We start from the raw sequence: 10,396 nt of genomic DNA, 5'->3' as shown, positions 1-10,396 counted from the left end.
CAGGTTGTACAAGAAGCATGGTGTCAACATCTCCTTCTGACGAGGGATTCAGGCTGCTCCCATTCATGGCAAAAGGCAAAGGAGAGATGGCATGTAGATATCATATAGTGGAAGAGAGAAGAACAGAGAGAGAAGGGAGGAGGTGCCATGATCTTTCTAAAAATCAGATCTTGTGGAACTAAGAGTGGCAACTCACTCATTACCATGAAGATCTCACCAAGCAATTCATGAAGGATTCATCCAGATAACCCAAACACTATTCACTAGGCTTCACTGTCCACATTAGGGATCACAATTCAACATGAGATTTGAATGGGACAAATGTCTAGGCCATATCAGTAGTACTAAGTGTTTTTATTTTTTGAAAGAAGGGGATGGTCAAAGGAGAATTTGGGATATTGGATATTATTTAAAGAAAAACTGTAATTTTAATTGCTTTTCTGTTTTATTTCTAAAAGCATTAACTAGCACGTATAAGAAAATTGAAACTGTGCTGGTTGAGATATCAATGAAAGAATGACTAATTGGTGTAAAATGGTGCAAATAAAGTATTCCTTTGTGTATTAGAAGCAAAGATATACACTGAGACCAGCACACTCCCAAAGTGTGTAATAATAAATCTCGCACTTAGTAAACAATGCTGACATGCTGGTGCAAATCATGTCAATAATTCTTGGACCAAATCAACACTTTTAATCAGTATGCTTCATTCATTGACCAGGCATTAGTGCCATGTAGGAACTTTAGAAAGCAGCTCAGGCTAATTCTAGTCCTGCTGAAATTTACCCTGCACACTCTGAAAGCTATCAGCATTAATTTTCAAACTGTAACTTAACAGTGATGAACAGGCCAGTCTTCTCTGCATGCTATTCCCTCCTGATCACTGTGATTCATCAGCCAAACTTCTGAGCATGAGGAGTGAAAGCCTTCTCATCAACAGCTCAGAGAGCAGAATGTGTTCTCCCTCTCTCTTATCTCATGTTACCCCAGGCCACCTCCCACCCCAAATACTCCCCTATTGTCCCTTTCTCATTTGTTTTTGTCAAGGCTCTTTATTTCCCATGCCCATGAAGTAATATTTTCCCTCTTTTTCAATTTTTATTTTAACTTCAGGGGTATGTATGCAGGTTTGTCACAAACACAGCCAAGATGGTTGACTAGATGCAGCCAGGAAGAGCTTCTCCCACTGACAGATCAGACCATCAAGATGGCCCGCACAATCCAAACAGATCTTTGGAATAAAGGCCTTGAGAGTGTATAGAGGGAGGATGCAGCCCCTGAGCTAAAGGGGGACAATGCTGAAAACCCTGCAGAGGACTGCCAATCAAGAGGACTCACTCGTGGCCCTGAGTAGTTCCTGGGGAGTGAGTGAGTTAAACAGGCGTGCAATGGCTGACTGTCATCATGGATCTCTGGAATCCTAGCTGCAGGAGACTCAATGATCCCCAAGGACATTTGAAATTGCCAAGTACAGGGCTCCAGTGTGCATGGAGTCTAGAGGGTTTGGTGTGGGAATGGATGCAGTGGAGCATGACCAAGGACACACATCCCCAAGGCCCACCATGCTCCTATAGATGGTTTTGGCTTTTGTTGACTGTCAGACCTGCTTAGAAAAAAGCCAGCTTGCCAATTTGATCTGAGTGCCGCACTCCCAACCCCTGACCTGCCAAACTCTTCCAGGGTCCTTGACTGGCCACACCTTCTTGCAGCTCAGCTTCAGATGCACGACTGAGGCACTTCCCAGTAGCCATGGCTATAGTTTTTAGGCTGGCAGAGCCTCCCTAACTATCAGAGAGCATTTGAAGGTGGGACCCTACTACCACACACCTGCCTGCAGTCTCCTATCACTACTTTGGTGTCATGTACTCATTTGCAGCCTCCACCCACTTCTTCACTGGCACACATGGGTACATGGATTTTGCTGCCCCAACACTAACAGCACACACACAGACATTGCCGCATAACTGCCCCACTACTGCTGATGCATGCATGAACACGGACTTTGCTTCCAACACCCCAGTGAAGCACTTTTTCGAGCATTCCCTGTTGGAGTATTGTTGCCAGTGAACTAAGAACTTGGGACCTCCAGTGTAGAAGATGCTGAACCTCGATAGGCCAGAGAACAAAGCTGTAGGCCTGGTCCCAGACCCACAGGGTAAGAGCATGTAGCCAGGAGCACTGAGCTGAGCCTTGGCCGCCTAAAATCATCCAAAAACAAACCCAGTTGACTAAACCCAACTTATACCACAGTGAAATCCTCAAGAACCTCCAAGAATAAAAAAGCAAACAGTCCCACCTAAAGAATAATGAGTTCAATAATTAAAGGGAAATAAGCTCACACAGATGAGGGAAAAAAAAAAAAAAACCTAGTGCAAGAAATTAGACAAGTCTCAAAAATGAATGGCTTCTTACCTTTAAATGATTACACTAGCTCATGAGCAATGATTTTTAACCAGACTTAAATGACTGAAAAATTACAGAAATAAAATTATGATTCTATATGGCGACAGAGATCATCAAAATTCAGGAGAAAGTTGAAACTGAATCAAAATAATCTTAAGAAATCCAGTAAAATGATTCAAAAGCTGAAAAGTGAAATAGCCATGTTAAGAAAGAACCAAAGTGATCTGACAGAGCTGAAAAACTCACTACAAGAATTTCCTCATACAATCAGAAATACTAACAGTTGAATCAACCAAACTGAGGAAACACTCTCAGAGCTCAAAGACTGTTTTTGTCGAGTCAATCCAGTCAAAAAAAAAATAAAACAGAATGAACAAAACTTCTGAAAAATATGGGATTATGTTAAAAGATGAAACCTAGGATTCATTGGCATCCCTGAAAGAGAGGGAGAGATAGCAAGCAACTTGGAAAATATACTTAAGGGTATTGTCCATGAAAATTTTTCCAACCATTAGTAAGGTCCACATTAAAATTCAGGGAATTCAGAGAACCCCTGCAAGATACTATTCAAGATGACATTCCAAAGACACATAGTCATCAGATTATCCAAGATCAATAGGAAAGAAAAATATATGTATAAGGTAGCAAGAGAAAAGGGGTAGATCACAAAGGGAATCCTATAAGGCTAACAGTGGAATTTCTGGCAGATCTCCAGAAGCCAGAAGAGGTTAGGGGCTTATATTCAACATTATTAAAGAATAGAAATTTCAACCAATAATTTTATATCCATCCAAACTAGGCTTCACAAGCAAAGAAAGAAATAAATTCTTTTTGAAACAAGCATATGCTAAGAGAATTTATTACCACCGGATCTGCCTTACAAGAGGTTCTTAAGGGAGAACTAAACATGAAAATGAAAGATTGTGAATGGCCACAACAAAAACACACTTAAGTCCATAGACCATTGACACTGTAAAGCAACTACACAATCAAGTGTACATAACAACCAGCTAACAACATAATGACAGAATCAAATTCGCACATATTAATATTAACCTTGAATGAAAATGGACTAAATTACCTACCTAAAAGGCACAGAGTGGCATGTTGGAGAAAGAAGCAAGAATGAACTCTATGCTCTCTTCAAGAGACTCATCACACACTCAACGAAAATCATAGGATCAAAGTAAAGGAATAGGGAAAGATCTATCAAGCAAATAAAAAGCAAAAAGAGCAGGAGTTGTTATTCTTATTTGAGACAAAACAGACTCCAAAGCAACAACAATCAAAAAAGGACAATGAAAAGTATTACATAATGATAAATGGTTGAATTCAACAAGAATTAACTATCTTAAATGTATATGCATCCAACACTGGAGCATCCATATTCATAAAGCAAGTAGTTAGAGAGCTATGAAGAAACTTAGATAACCACACTTTACTGACAGTACTAGACAGATCATGGAGGCCAAAAGCTAACAAAGATACTCAGGATATAAACTGGACACTTCAATAAATGGACCTAACAGATATCTACAGTATACTCCATCCAACAACAACAGATTATACATTCTTCTCTTCTGCACATGGCACATGTTTTAAAATTAACCACGCACTCAACGATAAAGTAGTGCTCAAATAATTTTTTATAAAAATTGTCAACCACAATGTTGGCCCACACAGCAATAAAAACACAAATCAATAACAAGAAGATCTCTCAAAACCGTGGTTACAAAGAAATTAAGCAATCTGCTACTGAATGGCTTTTGGGTAAAAAAATAGCATTAACGCAGCAATTAAGAATTAGTTTACACTCATGAGAACAAAGATATAGCGCAACAGAATGTGTTGGGCAGAGCTAAAGCAGTGTTAAGAGGAATTTTATAGTGCTAAACTCCCATATTAAAAAGTTAGAAAAATATTGTTAACAATCTAACATGACACATAGAGGAAATAGAAAAATAAAAATAAAAGAACGAATCTACCCCAAAACTAGTAGAAGAAAAAAAAAATCTGAAATCAGGTTTAAACAGAATGAAACTGAGATGCAAAAACTACACAAAAGATCAATGAATCCAGGAGCTGGTTTTTAGAAAGAATAAATCATAATGGTATATCACTAGCTAGACTAATCAATTAAAAAAGAGAAGATCCAAATAAACAGAATCAGAAATGACAAAGGAAACATTAACACCAACTCGCAGAAATACAAAAAAATCTCTCAGTGGCTACTATAAACAATGGATACACTCTTGGAAATGTGAAACCTCCGAAGATTTAACCAGAAAGAAATTATAACCCTGATCAGATCAATTATGAGCTCCAAAATTGAATCAATAATGAAAAACCTACCAACTAGTAAAAATTCTGGATCAGAGAGATTCACAGCCTAATTCTTCCAGATGAATACAAAAGAAGCATTATCAATCTTATTGAAAGTTTTGCAAAAAATCAAAAAGGAGGAATTTCTTTCACCCTTGCTCTATGAAGCCAGCATCATACTGATACCAAAATATGACAGAGTTGCAACAGAAAAAAAGAAACTTCAGGTCAACATCCTTGATGAACATAGATGCAAAAATTCTTAACAAAATACTAGCAAACTGAATCCAGCAGCACATCAAAACACTAATCCAGCACCCTAAAGTAGTCTTTATTTCTGCAATGCAATGTTGATTTAACATTTGCAAATCAATTAATGTGAATTGTTGCATAAACAGAACTAAAAACAAAACCACACAATCATCTCAATAGACATAGAAAATGTTGTTGATAAAATTCAACATCCTTTTATGTTAAAAACCTTCAACAAACTAGATATCAAAGGAAGATACTTCAAAATATTAAGATTCCTATTTGACAAACTGACAGCCAACATCACAATGAAACGACAGAAGCTGGAAGCACTGCCCTTGAGAAAAATAACAAGGCAAGGATTTCCACCCTTACCACTGCTATTCAATATGGTACTAGATGTACTAGCTAAAGAAATCAGAAAAGAAAAATAAATAAAAGCCATCCAAATAGAAAGAGAAGTCAAACTATCTCTTCATAGATCATATAAATCTATACCTTAAAAATGCCATAGTTTCTGTCCAGGGCTCCTAGATCTAATAAACATCTTCAGAAAAGTTTTAGAATATGAAATTCATGTAAAAAAAGTCAGTAGGATTTCTACATACTAATAACATAAAAGCTGAGAGCTAAATGAAGAACACAGTCCCATTCACAATAGCCACAAAAAATAAAATACAAGGGAATAGAGATAACCAGGGAGATAAAAAGATCTCTACAATGAGAATGATAAAACACTGTTGAAAAAAATCAGAGATGACATAAAGAAATGGATAAACATTCTATGTATATAGATAGGAAGAATCAACATTATTAAAATGACCTTACTGCATAAAATAAGTTGCAGTCTCAACAATGTCCTTATCTAATTACCAATGACATTTATTACATAATTAGAAAAATACTTTTCTAAAATTCATGTGGAACATGAAGACAGCCCAAATAGCCAGAGCAATCCTAAGGAAAAAAACAGCAAAGCTAGAGAAACCACACTACTCATCTTCAAACTATACTACAAGGCAACAGTAACTAAAACAGCATGGTACTAAAAAGAAACACACACATAAACCAGTGGAACAGGTTGGGAAACTCAGAAATAAAGCCACATACCAACAACCATCTGATCTTTGACAAAATCAATAACAAGAAGCGATTGGAAAATAACTCCCTATTTAACAAATAGTGCTAGGATAACTAGCTAGCCATATACAGAAGATTGAAGGTGGACCCCTTTGTTGCAGCATATAAAAAATCAACTCAAGATGAGTTAAAGACTTAAATGCAAAACCTAAAGCAATAAAAGCTGTGGAAGATAACCTAGGAAATACCATTCTGGACATAGGCCCTGCAAAGTTTTTATGATGAAGACTGAAAAAACAATTGAAAGAAACCCAACAATTGAATGTGATCCAGCAGTCCCACTTCTGGTTATATACCCAAAAGAATGAAAGTCAGTATAGCAAAGGGATATCTATCTGCACTCCCATGTTTGTTGCAGCACTGTTCATGATAGCTAAGATTTGGAAGCAACCTAAGTGCCCATCAACAGATGAATGGATAAAAAATGAGGTAGGTATACACAATGGAGTACTACTCAGCCATAATAAAAGAATGACATTCTGTCATTTGCAACAACACTGGAGATTTTTATGTTAAGTGAAATAAGCTAGGCACAGAAGGACAAACATCACATGTTCTCACTTATTTGTGAAATCTAAATATCAAAATAATTGAACTCATGGACATAGAGAGTAGAAGGATGGTTACCAGAAGCTGGGGAGGGTAGTAGGGGGTTAGGAGCTTTGGGAGAGGTGGAGATGGTTAATGGGTACAAAAAGTAGTTGGAAGGAGTTAAAAAAGGACCTAATATTTGATATCACAGCAGGGTGACTATAGTCAATAGTAACTTAATTGTACATTTTAAATAATAAAAATAATGTAATCATGTTGTTTGTAACACAAAGGATAAATGACTGAGAGGATGGATGCCCCATTATCCATGATGTGCTTATTCTACCTTGCACACCTATATCAAAACACCTCATGTGCCCTATAAATATATATGCCTACAATGTGCCCACAAAAATAAGAATATTTATGAAACAAATGAGAAATGTGATCTAATTATATTAAAGAGCTACTGCACAGCAAAAGAAATCATCAATAGAGTAAACCACTGCCCTACAGAGTGGGAGAAAATATTTTCAAGCTATGCATCTAAAAGAGGTCTACTATCCAGAGTCTATATAGAACTTAAAAAGCAAAATACAAACAACCCCATTCAAAAATGGGCAGAGGACATGAACAGACACTACTCAAAAGAAGGCATAAATGCAGCCAACAAGCATATGAACAAATGTTCAGCAGCACCTATCATTATACAAATGCAAATCAAAACCACAATGATGTACCATCTCACACCAGGCAGAAAGGCTATTATTAAAAAGTCAAAAAGTAACAGATGCTGGTGAGGTTGTGAAAAAAGGGAAAATTTGTACACTGCTGTTGGAAACATATATAATAATTCAGCCACTGCAGAAAGCAGTTTGGAGTTTTTTCAAATAACTTAGAACTACCTGTCAACCCAGTCATCCCATTATTAAGTCTATATCCAAAAGAATATAAATTGTTCTATCATAAAGATACATGTATTCATACGTTCATCACACCACTATTCACAATAGCAATGACATAGAATCACCTTAAATGCACATCAGTGGTGGACTGTATAAAGAAAATATGGTGTGTATACACCATGGAATACTACGCAGCCAAAAAAAGAACAAAATCATGTCCTTTGCAGCAACAGGGATGTAATTGGAGGCAATTATCCTAAGTGAATTAACACAGAAAAAGAAAACCAAATATCTTATTTTCTCGTGTAAGTGGAAGCTATACATTGAGTACACATGGCCATAAAGAAGGAAACAATAGACATACTTGAAAACAGAGGGTAAGAGGAGGATGAGGATGAGAAAACTATCAAGCACTATGCCCATTACATTCTGCTATGTCTATGAGTTCAATTGTTTTAATTTTTAGTTTCCACAAATAAGTGAGAATATGTAAGGTTTGTCTTTATGTGTCTGGATTATTTCACTTAATGTAATGATGTCCAGTTCCATCCATGTTTTAGCAAATGATGGAATGTCTGTCATTTTTTTAATGGCTGAATAGTACTCCACTGTGTATATGTACCACACTTTTTATCCATATGTGTGTTGGTTGTTTCCAAACCTTGGCTATTGTGAATAGTGCTGTAACAAACATAGGAGGGCAGATATGCCCTTCATACCCTGATTTCCTTTCTTTCAGGTATCTACCCAGCAGTGGGATTGCTGGATCATATGATAACTCTAATATTAATTTTTTGAATAGCCTTCAAACTTTTCTCCAGAACGGCGTTATATTAACTGAAATTCCCACCAACAGTGTATGAGGGTTCCCTTTTCTTCATATCCTCACGGGCATTTTTTATTGTGTGTTTTTGGAAAAAATGGCATTTTAACTAGGGTGAGATGATATCTCGTAGTTTTGATTTGCATTTCTCTGATTATCAGTGATATTGAGCACCATTTTATTTACTGTTTGCCATATGTATGTCTTCTTTTGAGAAATGTCTATTCAAATATTTGACCTATTTTTAACCAGGTTATTAGATTTTTTCCAGTAGAGTTGTTTGAGCTACTTATATATTCTGGTTAGTAATCCCTTGTCAGATGGGGAGTTTGCAAATGTTTTCTCCCATCCTATGAGTTGACCTGTCATTTTTTTGATGGTTTTCTTTCCTGTACAGAATCTTTTTAAGTTGATGTGATCCCATTTTTCCATTTTTGCTTTGGTTGCCTGTGCTTATGGGTGATTACTCAAAAAATTTTGGCTCAGAACAATGTCCTGTAGATTTTTCCCAATGCTGTAGTAGTTTCACATTTTGAGGTCATGGATTTAAGTTTTTATAGCTTCTTGATGAATTGACCTTTTTATCATTATATAGTGAACTTCTTTTTCTCTTCTTATAGGTTTTGTCATGAAATTCATTTTGACTCATATAAATATAGCTACTCCTGATTTTTTTTCTTTCCATTGGCATTAAATATAATTTTCCATCCTTTTATTTCCAATCTCTATGTGACTTTATGGATGAAGTGTGTTGCTTATAGGCAACAGATCACTGGGTCTTATTTTTTTAATTCATTCAACAACTCTGTGCCTTTGATTGAAAAATTTAGTCCATTTACATTCAATGCTATTATGAATAAATAAGGACTTGCTCCTGCCATATTGTTATTTGTTTTCTAGACTGCTTTTCATGTCTTCCTTCCTTCTTGTCTTTTTTTTTTTTTTTTTTTTTTGGTCAAGGTGATATTCTGCTGATATAATTTAGTTACTTCTTTTTCATTTTTTGTGTATTTTTTATGTTTTCTTTTATTTGAGCTTACCGCGAGGCTTAAAAATACTATTTTATAACACTTTTTTTGCTGATCACATCTTAACACTAAATAAATGATCAAACAAACAAGCAAAAACAATACCAACTATACACCATAACATTTTCTCTCTGATTTTTAATTTATTGTTGTTTTCATTTTTATCTTATTGTACTGTTCATATCTTGAAGAATTTTTGTAATTATTATTTTTATTGGATCATCTTCTAGTCTTTCTACTTAAGATAAGTGTAGTTTACACACCACAATAAAGTATGATAATATTCTGTGTTTTTCTGTTTACTTACTGTTACCAGTGAGTTTTGTACCTTCAGATGATTTCTTATTGCTCATTAATATCTTTTATTTTCTGATGGAAATACTGCCTGTAGCATTTCTTGCAGGACAGATCTTGTGTTGATGAAACCCCTAAGGTTTTTTTTTTTTTTTTTTTTTTTTTTTTTTTTTTTTTTTTTTTTGTCTGAGAAAGTCTTTATTTGTCCTCTGTGTTTGAAGAATATTTATACTGCTTATACTCTTCTAGGGTCAAAGTTTTATTTCCTTCAGCATTTTAAATATGTTATGCCACTGCCTTCTGGCCTGCAAGGTTTCCAGTGAAAAGTCCACCACCAGAAATGTTGCTGAGCTCCATTGTATGTTATTTGTTTTTGTTTTTCTCTTGTTGCTTTTAGGATCTTTTCTTTATCTTTGACTTTTGTGAGTTTGGTTTTAAATTGGCTTGAGATGGTCTTCTTTGGGTTATGTCTGCTTGGTCTTCTATGACCTTCTTGAACTTGAATATTGGTATCTTTCTTTAGGTTTGGAAAGTTTTCTGTTGTTATTCTTTTGAAAAAACTTTCTATTTCTATTTTTTTCTTTAGCTCCTCTTTAAGACCCCAAACTCTTACATTTGGCCTTTTGAGGCTACTTTTTGAATTCTATAGGCATGCTTTTATGTTTTATACTCTTTTCCTTTTTGTCTTCTCTAACTGT

This window comes from Macaca mulatta, chromosome X, assembly GCF_049350105.2.
Source record: "Macaca mulatta isolate MMU2019108-1 chromosome X, T2T-MMU8v2.0, whole genome shotgun sequence".
Lineage (NCBI taxonomy): Eukaryota > Metazoa > Chordata > Mammalia > Primates > Cercopithecidae > Macaca > Macaca mulatta.
The sequence above is the reverse complement of the archived record's forward strand: the minus strand, read 5'-3'. Positions refer to the sequence as shown.